Source organism: Carettochelys insculpta, chromosome 12 (genome assembly GCF_033958435.1).
Source record: "Carettochelys insculpta isolate YL-2023 chromosome 12, ASM3395843v1, whole genome shotgun sequence".
NCBI lineage: Eukaryota > Metazoa > Chordata > Testudines > Carettochelyidae > Carettochelys > Carettochelys insculpta.
In genome coordinates this window covers 36212810-36235187 of record NC_134148.1, presented here as the reverse complement: position 1 = coordinate 36235187, position 22378 = coordinate 36212810, and positions in this window count along the sequence as shown.

The following is a 22378-nucleotide window of genomic DNA, read 5'->3' as shown; positions in this document are numbered from 1 at the left end:
TAACCTCCTGATGTCACTTCGAGCCCTAGGACTCTATGATTCTATGACTTTAATAGGAGTTGGTTGACAACTTAATTATTTATGCTTCAGTTTTCAAGAAAGCAGTTGCCAGGGTAGAACAGTGCACATGACAAGTTTGAGGAAGTAAGTAGGGTTAGTGTATCCTTGGAAATGTTATAGTAAGGAAATAGTAATGGAAGTGCAGTCCTTATTAAACCCTTGTGTATGCATAGGGATATTATACATAGGTTTACTGTCTATGAGCTAGGTTTGCTTCTCTAACTCAGGGACTGTGTTCTATTTTTTCAGCCCCGGGCAGAATAAATTTTGTTCTGTGCACTGAGACATGCGTGGATGTGCACCAATAATAGAAACACATGCTGCCCACTCTGGGTGGCTGTGGGCATTCAGCTAATCATCTGGGTGGCACCTTAATCTCTTCTGGGTGGCCACCTAAGCTTACAGGGAACAGTGGTCACAGAGAGTTGCTAAAAGTTGTGCATGTCCTAATTTGTTAAGATGGATGTAGAAGACCTAATTTACTTCCAATTTACAAGTGTAAGTAGGAACAGAACAATATGCATAACATTGTGAAATAGTCCTTTAAAACTTTCCTGGTTTTGGGATTGGTTATAAATTTGAAATTCAACCAACCTCAACAAAAAATTGTTTTGGTTCATGGATCATTCGAAGCGAGGGCTGCTTTGAGGCAAACCTGAGCTCACTTGCTCCTTTGCACCAGAAGCATGGACTTATGCAGTTTTGACACAAAGCCAGACAAGCCTTTCAACTCTATTTCCATTTCAGATTTCTGAGTATTTTTATCAGTGTATAACTTTGATAGCTTTGAGCATGTGAATTTGCATGAATACAACAGCAAAATATTTTTCATCAATCCTGGAAGCAAAAACCAATCATATTGGCTGTGCAAAAAAAATCCTAAATATTTTTAAAGGAATTCTTTGCAGGCTCATAAATTTCCCTAAAAAATGGGTAAAGGACAAATATTGAATTTTGATGGGAGTGACGTGCCTAGTTTCATTAGGCTCTTCTGAGGCTCCCACCCATAATATTGTCCACATACTGCAAAGCATCGTGTGTTTCAACCCTTACTATTTTTAGAAAAAGACTTTAATTGAATAATGAGTTATTTCCTGTATTGTCAATCAGACTGAGCAGGTCTCTGTTACAAGTTTTCTGATGGAAGCTTCTGATTTGCCAAAAATCAAAATGTTTTGCAGAAATATGTTAATTTCAATTTAATTTGGAAACAAAGATTGAAGAAAGCTCTCTTTTTTCAGAACAGATTGTTTCAATCTTGCCTTTTCAAACTACACTTTATTTCCACTTTTCTTTTTATATCACAGTATAGCTACGTCTACACGGGGATGCTACATCGAAATAAGCTATTTCGATGAATAGTGTCTACACGTCCTCCAGGGCTGGTGCCGTCAACGTTCAACTTCGACGTTGGGCAGCACCACATCGAAGTAGGCGCTACAGGGGAGCGTCTACACGCCAAAGTGGCCCACATCGAAATAAGGGTGCCAGGAACAGCTGCAGACAGGGTCACAGGGCAGACTAGCCCTTCCGGGGCAACAGCTAGCCGCTCCCTTAAAGGGCCCCTCCCAGACACACACAGCCTGCACAGCACGCGGTCTGCAGAGCCACAGGCATGCACACCCCGTCGAGGCAGTATGGACACCCAGCAGCAGCAGCAGCAGCAGCAGCCGCCGCCAGAGGTCCACACACCCGTCCCTGCAGGAGCAGTGCTTGCCCTGCTCAATGCTATGCAGGAGGCAGCTGACCACCTTCTATTCGCAGAAGAGGAGATGCCCCCAGGGGAGGAGGAAGCAGCCCCAGACCTTGCTGACCTCCGACCCCACCCCCCGCCGCACATGCCACCGGATGTGGAGCTACCCCACGAGCACCGACTGGTGGGAGCGGCTGGTGCTCGGCGAGTGGGACAACGAGCGCTGGCTCCAGAACTTTCTCATGAGCCGGCAGACATTCCTGGAGCTCTGCCAGTGGCTCACCCCCGCACTGAGGCACCAGGACACCTCCATGCGGCGTGCCCTCATGGTCGAGAAATGGGTCGGCATCGTTGTCTGGAAGCTGGCCACTCCAGACAGCTACAGATCCGTGGGGCAGCAGTTTGGCGTGGGCAAGGCCACCGTCAGGGCTGTCCTCATGGAGGTAAGAGGACCCAAAGGGGGGGCCTGGGGGGGGGAGCCCTGGGGTGGAGGGCAGCCCTGTGGGGGAGGGCCAGACACACCCTGCACACCCCTCACTGGTGCTCTCCCATGTCCTTCCCCTGCAGGTCGTCCGCACCATCAATGCCCTGCTCCTCCACAGGCTCGTGCGGCTTGGGGACCCGGATGCCGCCATCATGGGGTTTGCCAGCCTGGGCTTCCCAAATTGCTTTGGGGCTGTGGATGGGACCCATATCCCCATCCGTGCTCCGGAGCACAACGGAGGATGCTTCCTGAACAGGAAGAGCTACCATTTGGTGGTCCTCCAGGCCTTGGTGGACAGCCAGGGCTGCTTCCTGGACATTTATGCTGGGTGGCCTGGCAGCACCCATGACGCCCGGGTGTTCAGAAATTTGGGCCTGTGCCGCTGGCTGGAGGCAGGGACCTACATCCCCCAGTGGGAGATCCCTGTGGGGGACACCACCATGCCACTCTCCGTCGTCGCAGACGCAGCGTACCCCCTCCAGCTCTGGCTCATGCACTCTTACACAGGCCATCTCTCAGCCAGCCAGGAGCGCTTCAACATGCGCTTGAACCATGTGCGCCAGGTGGTTGAGAGCACTTTTGACCGCCTCAAAGGGCGCTGGTGGTGTCGCCTCACCCGATTGGATGCAGGCCCCACCAACATCCCCCAGGTTGTGGGTGCGTGCAGCACACTCCACAACCTGGTCGAGAGCAAGGGGGAGGCATTCTTCCAGGGCTGGGCTGTGGAGGCTGGCAGGGCTGACGTGCAGCCACCCGCTGCCCCCAGTCGCCAGGTGGACACCGAGGGGATCCGGATCTGGGAGGCCCTGAGGGCCTATTTTGACCAGGCCGTGGGGTGAACGCTGGCAGGCCCCCCACTGCACCCCCCCATCCTCCACAACATTCCCTGCCCCCACGCCCACACCACAGAGCACCCAAGAGCACAGCCCCCCACCTTCTTGCAAATAAAAATGGACCTGTTGTTTTTGAAACCAAAAAACAGTGAATTCTCTTATTATTAATACTACATATATATATATATATATATATATATTAAAAAAAAACAAAAGGGGGGAACTATTTACATGGGGGGCAGGTACCATAAAAGAACAGGGGTCTAACACAAACTATATACAAACATATGATGGGGGATATGTACAAAGGGGGAGCGGGGGGCCACGTTCTTGGCCCCGCACCCCTCTTCTGTCCGGCGCCCGGGGTTGGAGGGCATGACCCTCACCTTGGCCTGAGCCCTGGCCAAGGCTGGGTGGGGGCCGGGCGAACCGGCAGGTATGGCCGGCGGATGTCAGCAGGCCCCAGGTCCCCCTTGGCGGAAGGCCCCAGGGTGGTGGACGGTGGTGGGGCGGCGGTCGGAGCAGCTGGTAGAGCAGCAGGCAGGGTGGGCAGAGCGGCAGCGGCACAGCATGGGGGGCCAGGTATTCCACTATGCATTCGAATGTGCGCATGAAGGCCCCCCATGCCTCCTGGCGCCAGGCCAGCACTCGCTCCTGGAGCTCCAGGCGCTGCTCCTCCACCCTCAGGCACCGCTCCAACACCTCCAGCTGACGCCGGAGGGTCGCGAGCAGCTGGGGGTCTGTGGCCGTCCTCAGGTGTTGGCTCCACCGTTGGCCCCGTCCTGGGGCTGACTGGTGCTCTGCCGAGGGGCTGGCCTGCAGCGATGGCCCCGGTGGGCTCTCCGGGACCACGGAGACCTTGCCGGCGCTCTCCGGGCCCTCTGATGGTGCAGCTGTGGAACACAGACAGGGAAGAAGAGTGGAGACAGCCGTCAGTGTGGGCCCCGAGCCGTGGCCCTTGTCCCCCCACCCCTCTGCTTCTGGTTCCCCATCCCCATCCCTGGGAGATGCTGCTGTGGCTGATGGGTGTCCCACCCACTCCCGACCACGGGGGACCCTAGGTTCTGCTCCCCCCATCCCCAGGGATGGGGCATGGCACTGTCCTGTTGGGGGGGCAGGGGCTGATGCACTCTTCTGAGGGACATGCCACTGCTGTCCTTGGGGCCATGGTCATCTGGGCATGTGGAGGGCCCTGGTCATGTCTCTTGTCCCTGCCCCTTAACCCCAGGGGTGTGCACCGGGGGGGTACATACCTGACGGTCCACTCCCACGGTCAGGGGACACCCTCTGGGAGGACGCCCTGCTGGAGCTCCGGGATGGGATGGTGATGTGGAGCCCCCCATCGCTGGAGGAGGATTCCCCCTCCTCCTCCTCCGGTGTCCCAGGGGTGGGCTCCTGGGGGGGCCCCTGGGGTGCGGGGCTTGCCTCCGGGGCGGACTCTGCCCCCGGGGCCTGCTGGGGGCTCGTCGGCCGAGGTGTCAAGAATGGCCGGCAGGGAGGAGGTGTACCGGGGGCCCAGGATGGACCTGAGCTCCCTGTAAAAGGGGCAAGTGGTGGGGGCGGCCCCAGATCAGCTAGCCGTATCCCGGGCCGGGGCATAACCCTGCTGCAGCTCCTTAACCTTACTCCTGATGTGGTCAGGAGTGCGGGCAGGGTGACCCCGGGCAGCCAGGCCCTTGGCCAGCCGAGCAAATGCATCTCTGTTCCGCCTCTTGCTCCCCATTACCTGGAGCACCTCCTCCTCGCTCCAGAGCCCCAGCAGGTCCCGGATCTCAGCCTCTGTCCAGGAGGGGCCCCGCTGCCTTTCCCCAGGCTGGCTGGCTGCCTGGGAGCCCTGGATCCCCTTGGCAGGGGGTGCCCTGGGGGCGCTTGGGGGGCTGCCTCGCGGCCATCGCTGCAGGGGTGGTGGCTTGGGGCTGCAGGGAGGCATGGAGGCTGGTCACATGTCAGTGCTGCCGCCTGCACGTGCTCTCAGCTTCCTGCACAGGAACACAGGGGGCAGGGAGCTTTAAGGGGCTGCTGCACGTGGCGACCATAGAGCTCAGGGGCTGGAGAGAGCAACTCTCAACCCCTCAGCTGATGGCTGCCATGGCGGACACCGCTCTTTCGATGTTGCAGGACGCGGATCGGCTACATGTGCCCTACTTCGACGTTCAGCGTCGAAGTAGGGTGCTATTCCCATCTCCTGATGGGGATAGCGACTTCGACGTCTCGCCTCCTTATGCTGATTTCAACTTCGAAATAGTGCTCGCCATGTGTAGACGTGGCGGGTGCTATTTCAAAGTTGGCGCGGCTAATTCAAAGTAGCCGGCACGTGTAGACGCGGCTTATAAGACTTAAAAAGTCAAAATCAGAGAAAATGTTTCAATTTTAGCTAAACTAAATATTTCAATCAATCCAAAATTCTGATTTTAATTTCATTCTGCAGATTTTTTGATTTGTTGGTTTTATCTTCATTCCATTTTGGAATAGACAAAAAATTAAAATTATAAGCTTTCCCATAAAATGAAAAGCCCAATTCCCATTCAGGTCTATGTAGTAGCATTAGTAGTGGTAGCTTTTAAGTTTGCCCAGGGAACAAGCAACAAAGCTAAGTGGGGGTAATGCATCATAGCAAAGCAAATTATTCCTGCACCATATGAATCTCAACCCTCCTTTCCAAATAGTAAAAACTAGGCTCTTCAGTTCACGTCATCAGGTCACATTGTCCTGACCACGTGAGAGACACGTAGCTTGTGTGTGTGTTTTTCCTTGCCTAGTCTCCCCTCAGAGGGCAAAAGAGAGATGTCTCAGTGGTGATTAGGTGAAAGCAAGGGTAATATATCAGCAATTCTAGTGACTCCAAGACGCAGGAGGGATCATTGTGTCCCATCACAAATAAAAGCTTTGATCAAACATCCAGGTAGAGAGGCACATGCACGAAACATGTTGTTAAGTTGCAGAAATGGGTAAAACAGACCACACTGATTCTACTCCAACCGTCATCACTCTAGTTATAAAAGTAATGTAGATAAGAATATTAAAAGGGACCCATGGAAATGGTTAAGGTTTGATGATCATGATTCTCATTCCTGCTTTTCCTGCTCTCTTGGAAAAGTTACAAGTGACAGGACCCAAAGGAGAGCAATATTCTTTGTCCACAGCTGACCGACAAGCAAGATCTGTAAGCGCACCGAAAGTGAAACTAAATCTGCCTCATGTCTTTTGGAAAACATTTCAGATGGGCATTTCTCACTGTGTCCACGAGGCACAGAATTCCATGCTCCTCCTGCCCCTTTTTTTTTCAAGCAAGCCTTTTGATGGAAGTTAGGCAATGGATATATCTTGGACTGAAATTAGTTGTGACTATAGCATTAGGAAACTAGGTTCTTACATATACTGTGAATGTCAGAATCTAGTGTCTTTACCCTGTCACATCAGGTGTTTTTCTTCCGTAACAATTCTCAGTCATGTTCCCGATCTCCTTCTGTACAAAACATTTGCAGCTAACTGAAGTACAGGGTATACAAAGTACTTCACTGCATGTGGATGCAGCTGAGGCACTATTAGTGCAAGGGTCTTCATGCATCAGTAGTAATACAGTTTTCTACTGCAGAGAAAATGCTGTACATTTAATGACAAGTATTAAAGGAGTAGCCATGTTAGTCTGTATCCACAAAAACAATGAGAAGTACTGTGGCACCTTATAGACTAACAGATTTATTGGACCATAAGCGTTCATGGGCAAAGACCCACTTTGTCACATGGTGATGCATCTGATGAACTGGGTCTTTGCCCACAGAAGCTTATGCTCCAATAAATCTGTTAGTCTATATGGTGCCACAGGACTTTTCATTGTTTTTGTACATTTAATGACTTTTCAGGGTAATGGTAGTCCATCAATCCGATGATGACAAATCTGTGCAGATCATCTGTTATTGGTCTCATGGTGTGCCCTCTGGTGACCATATAAGCCAATTCTAGAGGTGCACGTTTTGCCGCAGATGGTGCATGGGAAGTTTGCAATCTGTGGGTTGTGCATTGCTGATACTCTGTGACGTCATTTGCGTGCCTCTTTTAGACGCCGGCAACGGTCTTCCTCAAAGGCAATGCAGGTATTTCTGACTGTTGCACACCACTGTCTTCTGTCACTGGTGGTGTCCTCAAGGTCCCTAAGTTTGATACTGTTGTACTGCAGATTGGCTGTGATGGTATCCTTGTAGTGTTTCCGTAGACGACCTATACACCAGATGGCCTGGGAGAGTTCATCATACAGAAGCTGGCAAGAGATTCTGTTGGCATCCATGCAGCTGACATGACCAGTCCAATGTAGTTGTGACTTCATAATCATCATTTTGATGCTTGTCATCTGGGCTCTCTCGAGGACCTCAAGATTGGGTACTTTGTCTTGCCAGCGGATCTTCATGATGTTACGGAGGCAGTGCATGTGGAATGCTTCAAGCTGCTTGATGTGATGCCTATATAGTGTTCATGTTTTGCACCCATACAAAAAAGAGATGAGAGAGCAACAGCTCTGTACACAAGCAGTTTTGTTGACATCCGGATGTTATGGTGGTTTGGAACTTTGACACGCAGACAGCCAAGTGCCTGGCTCACTTTCCATGTTGATCTCATTATCCAGTGATCCATCACTGCATATGACACTACCCAGGTGTTTAAAGTTCTCCACTACTTTAAGCTGAGTGCCGTCAATGGAGATACTCGGGACAGGAGCATCTGATACAGGTGCAGGTTGATGGAGAACTTCTGTCTTTCCAAGGATGAGAGTTATTCCAAAAAGTTGCGAGGCCTCAGCAAACTTGTTGACAATGTGCTGAAGATCGTTTTCAGTGTGAGCCATAAGGGCACAGTCATCGGCAAAGAGTGCCTCAGAAAGGAGTTTCTGCACTGTCTTAGTCTTTGCATTCAGGCGATGGAGGTCAAAAAGTGAACCATCATGCCAGTATTTCAAGTATATACCTCGGTCCAGATCTTTCATTGCATGGTTAAGGACACATGCAAAGAACAGGTTAAATAAGGCAGGAGCGAGAACACATCCTTGTTTCACACCGTTGGTGATGTTGAAGGGGCCTGATGTGGCTCCATCAGACAGTACTTCACCTGTCATGTTCTCATGCAAAAGGACTATAATCTGGACAAATTTTCTTGGGCAGCCAAGTTGTAGTAGAATGGTCCAAAGGGCTTCCCTGTTGACGGTATCAAACGCCTTTGTCAGATCTATGAAGACAGCATACAGGTGCATGTTCTGTTCAATGCACTTCTCTTGTATTTGTCTGACAGCAAACGACATATCGGCTGTGCTCCGGCCAGGTCGAAAACCGCATTGACTTTCAGGTGGATTTGCCTCAGAAATAGTGGCTATTAGGCGGTTCAAGATGATGCGGGCGATAATCTTCCCTCCAACGGAGAGGAGGGATATGCCTCTGTAGTTTCCACATTCTGCTTTGCCACCTTTATTCTTGAAAAGGGAGACAATAATAGCATTGCAGAGGTCCTGTGGTATGTTTTCATCCTCCCAGATGCTGATGATCACGCTATGGAACACTGCTAGTGCTGATGGACTTGCCACTTCATATATCTCTGCTGGTATCCCATCTTTTCCAGGAGCTTTTCCTGAACTCATCTGGCTAACAGCTTTCTTAATCTCATCTATAGTGGGCGGAAAGTCAAGATCTGTCAGGACGGGTTGTTGTGGAATTTCATTGAGCACATTATTATTCACGGGCGATGGTCTGTTAAGGAGGTTGCTAAAGTGTTCTCGCCATCTTTCGTTGATGCCCTCTTTGTCTTTGACCAGCGTTGTGTTGTCTGATGAGATCAATGGGGTAGTCCTGGGCTTAGAAGGTCCATAGACAGTCTTAATAGCACTAGAGAACATTTTTGAGTTGTGGGTCTCAGCATAGTGCTCAATTTCTTTGGCTTTGCTCTCCCACCAGCTGTTTTGTATCTGACAGAGGTCTTTCTGTGTTTTGCTCTGAAGGTGCTTGAAATGGTCCCATTTGGAGGCTGAGGAGGGGTCATTCTTCCATTCAATAAAGGCTTTTCTCTTTACTTCCAGTGCTGAACATATTTCTTCTTGGTTCTCAGCGAACCAATCCTGATGTATTCTTTTCTTTGGTCCAAGCAATGTTATTGATGTGTTAGTCACTATCTGCTTGAACTGATCCCACTTTTTGGTTACAGTACCGATCAGTTGACCGTGGGATGTTAATTAGTTATCGAGACTCTTCTGAAAATTGTTGAAACATTGGGCATCCTTCAGTTTGGCTATGTTAAAAGCAGGTCGCACATGCTTAAGGCATTTGTGCCGAGAAGGAGTGATGTAAAGTTGAAGAGACATCCTGACTAACCTGTGATCTGTCCAGCACTCTGCGCCTTGCATTACTCTGGTGATCAGTACATCTCGGATGTCTTGCCTTCTGACAATGGCATAATCTATCAGACGCCACTGTTTAGACCTAAGGCATGTTGACACTTACCGTAGTGTTGACACCTCCAGGGTTCAATTTAGTGAATCTAGCAGGGAAGTGCTAAATTGAATACTGAGGGCATCCCTGCCAACCTTGGAACTCCTCACAGTCAGAAGGAGTAAGGGAAGTCAATTGAGGAGTTTTTCCTATTGATCTCACGCTGTGGGGACAGCATAAAAAGTCAGCCTAAAGTATGTTAACTCCAGCTACTCTGTTCTCATATCTGGAGTTGTGCATCTTAAGTCAACTTACTCCCCTAGGCTACGGTTACACTACAGTGATCTGTCGACAGAAGTCATTGCCAGAAGAGATTTCCTGACAAAACTTCTGTCAACAGAGTGGCCACAAACAGAAACCAATTGAAGAGGACTCCACTCTGTGAACAGAGTGGCCGAACTGCCTGGCTGCTCTGTTGACAAAACAGGCACCTGAAAGCACAGCAGACAGGGCTGTCTATTGTTCTGAATACCCTGTCTGTCAAGAGAAGGCCCCCCAGAACACCCACACAGCTCTTTGGTTAACAGAACCTGTCAACAAAAGGCGCTCTTCCTCACCTGAGAGAGGCAGAAGATTGTTGGTGGAAATGCTGACTTTTGTCAACATACTATTCACAAAACACAATTTGTGTGTGGATGTTCCAGCAGTTTTGTCAACAAAACCCGGTGTTGTCAGCAAAACTCACTAGTGTAGCCATAACCCTGCTGTAGAAGAGCCCTCAGTGTATGAAGTTGGAAGCTTAAAAATAGCTGGTAGCATAATCTCTCCCCTCCACCAGCCAAAGTCCAGAACAATGTGTATAAAGGCTACAAAGTATATCATTGTGAAATGGAATAGGAATGGATGAAACCAACAGAGATGAGAAAAAGCCCATGGAAGATATTTCAAGATCAAAGGAGAACACTTGTATTGTTTAAAAGCCTGATCCTGCATTCACATATAAATGTGGATAGCTTCTACTGACTGAATACATTGATAATACAGATGTGTATGAATGAATTAGGGTTTGTTATGAATTAGGGACCAAGCCTGCAAAGACATGAGTTATGGACCAATACTGCAAAGACATGTTTGGCTAAGACATCACAATGATGGGTGCTATTCTGAATGGAATAAAATAGATCCTAATGATTTTTTGTCTAGGTCTTCAAAGCAATGAAGTATTATACAGGATAAATATTATTGCATCAGTAGTAAAAATTATGATGTCTAAGGATAGGACAAGAAACAACGGGCTTAAATTGCAGCAAGGGCAGTTTATGTTGGGCGTTAAGAAAACCTACCTAATTGTCATGGTGGATACAGAATCCCCATTGTTGGAGATTTTTATAAGCAGGTTAGACAAATGCCTGTTAAAGATAGTGTAGAAAATAATACTTAATCCTGTCATGAGTGCAGGAGACTGGACTAGGTGACCTTTGAGGTCTCTTGCAGTCCCGCAGTTCTCTGATACTAATACTTTTATTTGTTGTTTTGCAAGTTACTTAGGTCAACATTTTCTAGACCTAGCTTATTTCTGTTGCAGAAAGAGACTTTTGAAAAAAGACCAGACCAACCGAACTTTCAAATGAAGTCATCAATTCTTGTACAGGCTAAACTTACTAAAGATAGCAACATAAGCTTTCCTGGTCACAGACAAATCAGCCAGCCTATCTTACCAACTTGCCTCAGTTTTGAGACTGAATATCCTTATTAAGTCTTCGAAGCTCTGATGCACTTGGCCTCCCGGATAAAACAGTTAATGAGGGCCTTTGTGGAGGACCATGCTAGAATCAGCTGCTAATATTACAAAATCTTGATGTTTTTGACATTATGTAAGTGGCAGTCTGAGATTCTGTTGATCAGAGGCCTTGGAGTCACACACAAACTTGCTAAAATTATATTATGGAGAAATACCAAAAATGAAATTCTGAAACAGGTTGAACCTTGCTCATCCGGCACCCTCGGGACCTGACCAGTGCTGGACGAGAGAATTTGCCAGATGATGGCAGACCAATATTGTCTAGCAGCATTACCAACACTTTCGCTGCTTAATGGGATCTTCGGAGATATTAAGGGGTAATTACAGCTAAATGACGACACAGAACACTGAGAGCCAGGGCTGGTGTCTATAAATAAACTTTATGGGACTACTGGAAACTCAGCCACACCCATGATAGGTGGTCAGCTGGCTAACTAAAATCATGCCAGATTATGGATGTTGCCTGATGAGAGAGTTCTGGATTAGAGAGGTTTAACCTGTACGATCATAAACCCAAATGAAGCTTTGCAGAAGGTGTAGGGAACTTTTCTTCCACTGGGGGCCACTGACCCTGAGAAAAATCAATTGGGGTAAGGGACACACATGTGAGAAGCAACAAACAAACAAATGAACAAAGAAACAAGAAAAACCCTCATTGGCTTGGCTCCCAGCTGAGGATCAAGCAAAAAAAGACACCTCACTCACTCTCAACTTGAGGTGGTGGAACTTGGCATTGGTGCTACAACCCCCTGGGAGCCACTGAGGCCCAGGGACTTGCTGCAGGGCTGAAATACAAGCAATGGCTCAGCCTGCTATGGGGTAGAAGCCCCAACACTCACCACAGGCTGAATCTAAGCCAAGTAGCTGGGGGCTAGATCCATGCTGGAGTTCTTCACTCCTGCTTTTCAGTTTTATCACTCCTGACTCCTAGATCAGTGCAGAATTTGTGCTTAAGAAAACAGATTACACACTTGAAATGGAAACATCTTGCAGAACACTCCTGCATCATCACTTTGATCTACCTCCCGACTGGGCTCTCTTAAAAGCCTCCTCAATTATATTACTTAAATATGAGTGTACCAACCGAAGGCTTGACACTTCTTTTAAATAACCTTGAAAAAATGCACATGGATATTTGGTAGGAGGATTAAAAAATGCTGCCATTTACTGTGCTGACTGTCAGACAAAAATTAGTATAGATTTCTTTTTAAGGATATTGTCGGGGTGGCAGACCCAAAATTAGATCTACCAGGTATGCACTTTGTGTTGTCCCTCAGGTCTGCCTGTTAGTTTGCTGGGAGTGAGAGTCTTGTATATTTCAAAATCTTTCCTGCTCAGTGTATTTCCAAGAAGAGAGCAGATAGGCAGGGTGGAGCACTTCTGGTCGTGTGTACTGGTAATCATGAAGCCACCTTGCACCACGGGTTCTGTTTTTGTAGGGTCACCCACTTCAATTAAAGCACTACATCACAGAAAAACATTTAAAACTAACCTGCTGTGGTGGAAACCCAACACACGTGCCTGAAATCTTAAAATATTCAGAGCTTTGTGAAGTGTTAATAAGAAATGAATTGAAAAAAAATCAATGCGTTCTCTCATGATGCACTATTATATTAACTAAAGGTCAAAAACAATGTTTAGTTGTTTTAGAATTTGTTTTTCCCAGTTGACATTATTTCATTTTAAACTTGTGTCATTTGTCTCTATAGCTTTTTGCCGTAAACCCACAGTCAGTTTTAATTTGCTAGATCATTTACTGGTTTTCAGTTACACAACTGACTCTAAAATTTATGATGGCATGTTCTTGAGTATCAAAATGATAATTTACTACTTGGAAAGAGAAAACATGATCCCCTCTCTACTCAGCCACAGACCACATGCAACACGGCAGAATCTTCAAGGAAGTATTTTAAAATAACATCTAAAATGATGTTTAGATTAAAAAAAAATCATAGTTCTCTGAGCAGTTGTTTTTCAGCCACATGGCCTTTTGCTCTTGTTTTCATCCATTCTGGCATAACCCGGTCTGTCTGGATCATGAGTTATCATTTGGCTGCCACTGGTATGCAACAATGCAATTTGTCTTGTTGAAACATGGGCTAGCCCCTCTTGACTGCAAAGAATCATTCATTTTATCATACATCAAACTTTTACTAAAATTCTCTGTCCTCCTGACATAAAATGGGAGCAGACAATGTCATGTGTAGACTAAGAGCAGAAACACATTCCCTTTTCTTTGTGTGGCCGAGCTGTATTTTGATTAATATACATTAAAAGAAACCCAATGTCCTCACCAATTTTTGAGCTATTTTCCTGGAGATGAAACAGCTGAAAGCTTTTACATCCTGGCTAGATGACAGAAACATATTTAGATCTAGCAGGAATGAAATTCTACCTCTCACCCCCCAACTCCCCAAAGTTAACTGGTGATTTGCCATTGACTTCAGTAGAGTCAGAATGTCATCTCAGAGCTCCAGGAGCCCAGTTATCACTTTCTGTTCATAACTGGCAAAGTCTAAGCCATAAGAAGGTAGATGGGAAAAGTTCAAAATCCAAAAAGGATCAATTTGGGGTATAACCCCCAAAATCTGAGCAATCAGCGCTCTGCTGCCTCTGAAGAAGAGCTCTGTCTCCATTGCTTCCATCAGATCTCAGGAAGCCCCATTGTTTGGAAATGGAATGTGGTTATGACAACAGTATGATACAGTTTGATTAGTCTGACCAGCTCTCCAGTGAGTAGCACTGCTTGGGCTAAGTCCTGCAAAGGTGACCAAGGATATAGGCCCTTTAATATCATTGTAACAACTGGGGCTGAGTTCAGTTTGGGTTCACATATTTTCCTAATTAAGAGGGTTCACAAATGTTTCATTGGTTCACAGGTCCTTGTGGAGGCTCGTGTCTGGGAGTGCAGGGGGCAGGAGTCATGGCTGGGACTGGGGACTCATGGCTGGGACTGGGGACTCATGGCAGGGAGGGACTGTGTGGGGCAGGGGGTTGGGTATGTGGTGGGGCTTACAGAAGGGCTGGGTGCAGAAATCAGGGCAGGGGATGGGGAGTTCAGTGCAGGAAGCTCAGGGTGGGGGCTGAGAGGTCTGTGAATGTGGGGGAGGGGACAGGACTGGACTGCCCAGCCCTGGCATCTCCTGAGAGGGGAGCAGTGGTTCCTGGCCCCAGTGCCTTCTCAGGGGCATCTCCTCTGGGGCAAGGAGGGTTGGGCAGTGTTTAGAGGCAGCTTTTCTTGGCCCCAGTGTCTTCTTGAGGCCAGGGGACCAGCATGAGTTTCTCAGTCCCAGTGTCTCCCTTGTGGGAGGCTGCAGTCCCTGGGAAGGCAAGCAGTTCCTGGCTCCTGCATCTTCTCCAGAGGGGCAGTGGACCAGTGGCTGGCTGGCACGCAGTTTGGAGCAGAGGGGGCACTTGCTCAGTCCATTGGCCAGCAATGTGGAAGGCCCCATCCCCTGCTGGCCATGATATCCCTTATAGCTTTTTGTGAGTCCCAAGATTTAGATCCTACACCATACGCTATGGTCAAACAGCAGAAATACACACGTGTTGTGATCAGGGCATACAGAGTGATGGGAGGGCAGGCATTTTTGTCCTCTAGAACAGTGCGGACAGGCTATAGGTCACATATTTTTCTTGGAATGTTTTGTAAGGCATGTGAGGCCATCACACACTTATACATTGGTTAATGTCACTCTGTTGGGGTCTGAACAGGCCATGTGACACGTGGCTGAGGTTGCTTACTGGAAGACTGACTGTAGGGAATGGGCAACTCCTGCGTTGACTACGACAGTGTTAGTGAACTGAACAACTACTTCATTTGGTCCATTTCCCAAAGTGCAGCCTGTTGTCTTCATGGCACACTCTGCAGAGAGGTCTGCTGAAAGGTTCAGGAATATGGGACAGGCATAGATATTATTACACAGATTTCTTCATTGCATGCATGACTCAGACATAAGTGGGTATAAATTCTTCAGAATAAGGCCTTTAAGAGGTGAGTTTCAAAATTACTTGGTGCTGGTTTAAGTCTAGAGATGGGGAAATCATGAGTGGTTTTGATAAGCCCACCTTCAATCTCTAGTTTGCCCGGGTAACACCAAAGAACTCCCTTACCGACATCAATTGACACAGGATCAGGCCTTAAGTGGAAAAGAAGTGAATGTCTCAGATAATTCTCCAGTTTATAAATGTGTGATCAAATATTTTAGATGAAAGCAGTTCGGCACAAGTGAATTTTTCAAAGATCCAACATGCCACAGGGGTTAGCTGCATTAAATGCATTTCTTTTAGATTTACTGATGTCAAGGTCAGTTTCAGCTGAATCTCTATAGTACTTAATGCTTTACCCAGTTTTGTTCCTCCTGCTGCAACAAGAGCAATAACGAGAGCATTAAGAACAAAATCTAATGCAGACAGGTTTGGTATGTAGCAAACATGCTTTGACTTATTCTGTTCCCACTTAAAACTATGCATCACTCTGGTTTTAATTCAAACAACTAACTTGCACACATTTTCAAACATTCTGAGTTTTCCCATCACTCTTATAATGTAAGCAAAATCTACTATATGCCTGGTGGCTCTCTCACACGTATTTGGAGGTAAAATAATTATTCAGTGATATCATATTCACTGCCTTGTTAGTACCCATAACGCTTTTCTCTCTGTGGAATTAATAGCATTCCTGGTAGTGCAGTGGTCTGATCACAGACCTGGAAACCATGATTCTAATCCCAGCTCTGCTACTCACCTCCAGGGTGACCTCAGGCTAGTCACTTAATCTCAATGTTTCAGTGTCCCCATCTGTAAAGTAGGGATAACAGCACAGGGGACTATGAGGCTACATGAGTTATATTAGTCAAGTGCCGTGAAGGATGAAAGATGCTAGGAACTATGCTGCAAGGGCCAAGGGTAATCATGCCTTCTGAGCTCTGAAATGTTTGATATGATTGTATGCGCACATCATTTTTAATGGTAATTCAGAATGCAAATTTCAGATATTTACATTTCTTCTGGGCAAGCTTAATTTTCAGTTATCAAGGAAACTATCTTTTGCAGAAAGAGGGTATCACTTATTCAAAGGTTCCCTTAAGGCCTAGCAGGTCTATAATTTTTTTAAGCTAGCCAGAAGATAAAAGAATGCAGCAGCTTCCTTGGAGTTATTATGGATTATTGATGAAACAATGACAATGAATAAAAATTTTCATCAAAACTGGAGCTTAGAATAAGATCCCCAGTCCACCTCACCACCCCCCAGCGATATAAGTTGTTTTTTTTTGTTTTTTTTTTTTAAAAACTGTCTTCATTAATGTATATGTTGCAGAAATGACATATATGCCACTGGAAATATAATTCTATTCACAATGGACTTTTAAATGCAAGGATCTGCATTTCTTAGCACATTTCTGCTATCAGAAGATATACAGAAAGCACAGGAATGGGTAAGATTAGCGACTTTGCTATTGTTAGGATATTTGGAAACACTAGCCTTTCAGTTTGACCAAAATTGGTAGTTAAAGAAGAATAAGTTTTGCTGCAGCGTCTAAACTGGAGTATCACACAATGGTTCCTTAGGAGACAGTAATCCAACTTGTGTACTTACTATGATCTTCAGAACCAAATATGCCTGACCTGTTTTTTAAGGCAACAAAAGACCCACAAGGAACTAAAATTACTCACACAAGATCAGACACTCATATGACATAGGAACTACGACTTTTTGTTTGTTAGTGCTGATGGGTGTGAATTTACATTGATTTGCTCATTAACCATTCACCCATAGAGCTGGTGGATAGTGTAGTTTTGTATAATGTGGGTATACAAATCTTCAGTTGAAACAATTGCAAAACTATGGCATCCTCTGGATTTCTCTTTGTGGTCTGAATTCTAACTATTGCTCTTTTGGGCCTGATTCTGCATGGTGATTGGCACAGCTGCTTCTTCTGCCCTTACAGCAATAAGGCTCTCGATGAGCACTCATGTTAATTAATCAGCAGAGCTGCAACCTGCATGCAGAATTTTGGGGGCAGGGCAGATGTTCTCTTTATTTTTGTTTCTAACACTAGCGGTGCTGAAATTAGTGGCAATAACAGTGAGTATGTGCTTTTATCAGATGGCAAATCCCTTGTAAACTGCATAGGGAGCCTTTGGAACAGAAGCTGATATGCCTTGCAAGTGTTGCTCAGAGTTATTCTATGGCCCAGCTGAAATTCTAATGGCTGGCCTGCACTCAGAGACATGTTTTGTGGGGCATTCCCAGGTTTTCCCAGCACAGAGCAGCCTGGATTATTTCAGATGCTGCACTCCCTTAGAAAAGTTTTACAATACAACGTGAAGTCCCATGGCACCTTATAGATTAACAGATTTATTGGAGCATAATCTGTTGAGGGCATCTGCGCTAAGTGGGTCTTTGTCCTCAAAAGCTTATGCTCCAATAAATCTGTTAGTCTAGGAGGTGCCACAGGACTTCTCATTGTTTTTGTGGGTACAAACTAACACAGCTACTCCAATACTTTTTACAATACATACATTTCGAAATAGAAAAGCAACAGGATGCAATCTATTGAGGCCATCCATACAATCACGAACCTGGATGAAAATATTTTCAAAATAAATAACTCTCAGGATTTGTACACAATACACACACTAATAAGATTACTTTTACATGTTTTCTCTCAGTATCAATTAATTTGGCTGAAGCTTCCAATCTTCCCCCATCCAACCACCACACGTTAGTGTATGTTTTCATTTGGGTCACACAATATCGTTTTTGCATGGTTAGAAGTTCCACTGCAGAAATCCCTACTTTTCTTTAGTGTCCCTGTCCCCTGCAATAAACAAAGCTTTTGGTTTTAGCTTGCTTTATTGAGAGAAGCGGAGATGTTGACCTTTCCCTTTCCTTTTAACCTTTGCCTCTTTCCATCTCCAATTTGACAGCAAAGGACAGGGCATTCTTGACATGAATGGGGGTAAAAATTGGTTGTCTCCAGCAATTAGGCCATCAATGTTTAGTCTTTTTAAGGGGTAACATTTAGAAAGCTACCTGGAATAAATGCCTGTCTACTTCAAACAACATGTGCATCAAACAGCGGATCCCAATTTGGGACTCTGGGAGTTCCTGGCCAATTGTCAAGACTTTGCACTCCTTTCACTCCAGGGAGGTCTGAAATGTCAAAATCCTCTGTCACCTTACTCGTCATATCACATCTCGCAAAGGAACACGGAAGCCATCATCCTTCCTGCTGTTTATTGTCAAGAAAACTCATAAATACTCATTCTTCATAAACAGTATCAGCCCAATTAAAGCGCTCTTTACCAAGCCTGATCATTTTTAGACAGAAAGTATTGATTTATCCACCTACGGGCACTGCATAGAAACATCTCTTAATGAGAATGATAGTGACCCCTGAACTCTGCCCTTTCACCCTATAATATACTCTCTCAATCTTCTGTTAAGTGGTCTAGTGGCACATCGGCAGAGATGGAAACACACTCTGATTCTTTAATGTTGACACTGGAATGCTCAAAAGGAATGCTCAAATCTTCATTGTAATGGGAGGTGAACAGAAAGGTCACTTATATGCAGAGCTTTCAGCTTGTTTGACAAGTCTTCTTTAATAAGAGAAACATTGTTGGGGTACATTTGTCCATCAAATGCTGTGACCATTCAGTACAGACACAACCATCTACAATCTGATTGCCTTATTCTGGTATCCATCCTCCCTCCACCTGTCCAATTTCCTTTCCAGTAATTTATATATTGTCTGGAAAAGAATACTCAAACTATAACAAACATAAGAGACATTTGATTTCACTCTGCTCTGAAGCCTGCAATTTGTAACCCTGCAACATATGTGACTGGTAGCTGAACTGGTATACAATCCAGTACATTCTGAAGTTAGATTAATACTCCTTTGGAGGTTGATAGTTGTATGATATACAGTACAGGGCTGACACAGGTTACTCTAATGCCACTTTACCAAACACATTACAGAAATGTGCAGGGAGTATACAACCTTCACGCAGATAAATGCACACAAGAGAAAATCCTAACAGCTTTTAATTTCCATGCTTTTCAGTTTTATTGATGTAAATGCAACTGTTTATAGGACTAATGACACAGGCTGGCTCAGCTGAGTCAATTACAACAGTAGGCACTTGGATCAGATATTTTGCTTGCTTTCCGTTTGTACTGTCTATATGCCTGATATTTGACTAAATTAAATTGCATCATTGTGCATTGGCACTTGCCATATGTTGCATCGTAAAGTATCTTAAAGGACAATGAAAAAAATATATATAACATGTAGCTCAACGACTGTAGTCAGGCATATGTGTCAATCATTCTGAGCAAGATTCAGTAAATAGCCAAGAGTGTTATGTTATGGTTGCCTCTAATTTGCAGTGGTGTTAAATGACTAGGTATGTGGATAAGGATGGCAGGGACAGCCACTGCTGTAAACTGTGTAGGATTTTGTGTGCGTGTGTATGTACGTGTTTGCTTTGGGGTGAGCAGGATATTTGGTGAATTTTAGTACTCATGAAAGTGAGACATTAATGGCACCATCTGGCCGACCGCACAGTGGTGTGCAAACTTCCCACACACAGCTCTGCCAATGCACTTCAGTTCTGACCTTCAACACCCCTTCAGTTCCTGTAATGAGTCTGACACATCTCTTGAGAAGAAACCGTCTATTGTTCCGGTTTCAGCTAAATTGTGCAGTGTTTTGCTATGTGGGCAATGGCCCATGGGTGAGTTGCCTGAGGCCACAAAGCACAAACCTGAGCCTGGTCTTCTGGTGGTGAAGAGCTTGTCTAATAAACTCCTACACCACTTTGAGAGTCCCTCTCCTTTACAAGTCACTCATCAAAAGCACGCAGGATTAATTTGGATTTAACACCCAATTCCAAGCATCATTCCCACGAAGAGCCCAATTCTGCCACCCTTACAGCATCTCACACTTATGCAAGTACTCATGCTTCAGATCACTGGGACTATTTTTGTAAGCACCACTTCACCTGTGTAAATGTTTTGTAATCAGGCCCAGAATGACTGAAACTAGATCTGCAATATTATATCACTCCCAGGCTACGTCTACACATGCACGCTACATCGAAATAGCTTATTTCGATGTAGTGACATCGAAATAGGCTATTTTGATGAGTAACGTCTATACGTCCTCCAAGGCTGGCAACGTCGACGTTCAACTTCGACGTTGGGCAGCACCACATCGAAATAGGCGCTGCAAGGGAACGTCTATACACCAAAGTAGCACACATCGAAATAAGGGTGCCAGGAACAGCTGCAGACAGGGTCACAGGGCGGACTCAACAGCAAGCCGCTCCCTTAAAGGGCCCCTCCCAGACACAGTTGCACTAAACAACACAAGATCCACAGAGCCGACAACTGGTTGCAGACCCTGTGCATGCAGCATGGATCCCCAGCTGCGGCAGCAGCAGCAGCAGCCAGAAGCCCTGGGCTAAGGGCTGCTGCACACGGTGACCATAGAGCCCCACAGGGGCTGGAGAGAGAGCATCTCTCAACCCCTCAGCTGATGGCCGCCATGGCGGATCCCGCTATTTCGATGTTGCGGGACGCGGATCGTCTATACGTGCCCTACTTCGACATTCAACTTCGAAGTAGGGCGCTATTCCCATCCCCTCACGGGGTTAGCGACTTCAACGTCTCGCCGCCTAACGTCAATTTCAACTTCGAAGTAGCGTGCACATGTAGACGTGGCCCCAGAGACATAGTGCCGCCCTTGATGGACCACTAGTCCCTATGTTTTACAGTGGGAAGTTAACCTGTGCATGTACCACACTAGAACATATAAAAGAATGTGACTGCAAGGCCTGCAGTGTTTGTTGAGAGTCCATAATGCATTGAACAAAAAGGTGTAATTGTGCATCAAAGTACCCTGCTCTAATTTAGATCAAATCCATTTCTGTCATTTTCCCTGTAATCAGTGTGTGATCTCATTATCTATATGACCACTTTGGTGCTTTTTGCAACTTGCACAGCACATAATGGAGCTTATAATAACTAATAAAGCAGAAATAATGTAAGCCTTAGATTCTCTTGTCCTTTGCTATAATATGGCTCTTTCTTGGGCTTTCTTCCATGATTTAATTTAGAATTTTGGCCCATTCTTTACTTGTTAAATGACAACTTTCTGTAGTCAGTCATTGAATTGCACGATACCTGCCTAAAGTGATCAAATTTAGCCAAAACAAAGGAAAATTCTATTATTTTGAGGAAGTAACAATACTGGATTAGACCTAATGTCCGTCTAGCCCAGTTCCTTGTCTCCAGTAGTGGTCAACTTCAGAGATAGGTAAAAGAAACCCCAGAAGAGGCAGATGTGAGATAAACTGCTACCGATAGAGCTCTGATCCTGATCTCAATTAGTTAGAGATTGGCTGAAGCATGAGGTTTTATTCCTCTTTCAAATTGTGATCATACTGACAATTATAACTCTAGATATTGTTACTATCCATATAAATATCCAATTCTTCTTTCAATCTTGCTTGATTCTAGGCCTCAACAATAACCTGTGGCAATGAGTTCCACTTCTTTAATGCACATGATTTCATTGCAGAGATTTCAATCAAATTAATTGGAAGAAATGTAATAGCTGGGGATTGAATTAAGCGCATAAAACTAAACATTTACATTTTTGTATCGTCCGTGTCACCTACTATAAAAGTATTTGAGCCTGTTGGTGAGGTTCCTAGCTTGCAGGGGCAATTGCCTTGGGCTCTTGAAAAAAAGGTAGCTTTACTGCAGGACAGTAACACTTTTAGGTGGCACAGCAAATGTCCATGGGTTGTGAGGTTGCAATGGTGAAATAAACACTGTTCTCTGCCAGGCACATAGAAATGGATTGGAAGAGCCCTTTGGGGATTTGTGAACATAATTTGATTTCTTCTTGAGCACGTGACCAGCATATTTCTAGGCACTGCTCATTAGGCTGGGTTGTCCAGCTGCCTCCTTTCATCTCCTTTATCCTTCTGTCACCTGAAAGGCACAGGATGTCCACCAGTTTCTTCCCTTTATTTTAGTCTTGTACTGATCTGTTCAAGCTTCTGAGAGCCAGGATGATT